Source organism: Myotis davidii, unplaced genomic scaffold (assembly GCF_000327345.1).
Source record: "Myotis davidii unplaced genomic scaffold, ASM32734v1 scaffold743, whole genome shotgun sequence".
Classification (NCBI taxonomy): Eukaryota; Metazoa; Chordata; class Mammalia; order Chiroptera; family Vespertilionidae; genus Myotis; species Myotis davidii.
Genome location: NW_006296221.1, coordinates 2291723 through 2292309, shown reverse-complemented (window position 1 = coordinate 2292309; position 587 = coordinate 2291723). Strand labels below are relative to the sequence as shown.

The following is a 587-nucleotide window of genomic DNA, read 5'->3' as shown; positions in this document are numbered from 1 at the left end:
CCCCAGACCGCCCACCGAGTTGCTGTGCCTTTCACCCTTGCTCCTTCCCCTCGCCTCCGGCCCCAACTTTCCCAGCCTGGACCAGAGCACGCGAGCGCGCGCGCGCGTACACACACACACACACACACACACACACACACACACACCTCCTCCCTTGACTCCAGCTCCACTTCCCCGTGCAGTTTGGGAATGACAGATGCCTGTAGACTTTCACCAAGCATGCGGTGGGGGCAGCAGACTACAACAGTTATTTAATTAAAAGGCATTTTTCCTCTCTCTCGCTCTGCCTCCCAGAATAGCTTTTGCACCCCTAGAACCTGAGCACACGCCTGCCTCTCCAGGTTACCAGTGGCCCGCTAACACCCGTCTGCTTCCACGCGCCCCCCCCCTTTCCGGAGTCTACCCCCCACCCGCTTCCCAATCCCCACCCGTCACACCGACGTGCACACCTAGAGGCCGGCGGCGGGGAGTGTTGAGGGCACGATGCAGCCAGACTGCATTGCTCAGTCATCAAAGTTAAGTGTGTGTGGTTTTGGGGTGTTTGTGCGCGCCGGGGGAGGCGCGGGGTTATGGGCACCGGAGCATCC

At 60.6% G+C, this 587-nt stretch overlaps 1 protein-coding gene across 1 annotated transcript in view; it reads right to left on the bottom strand.

Moving 5' to 3' along the window:
* Positions 1-587, bottom strand: part of PPARGC1A (PPARG coactivator 1 alpha) — a 677982-nt gene that overhangs the window by 676503 nt on the left and 892 nt on the right. The window lies entirely within an intron of this gene.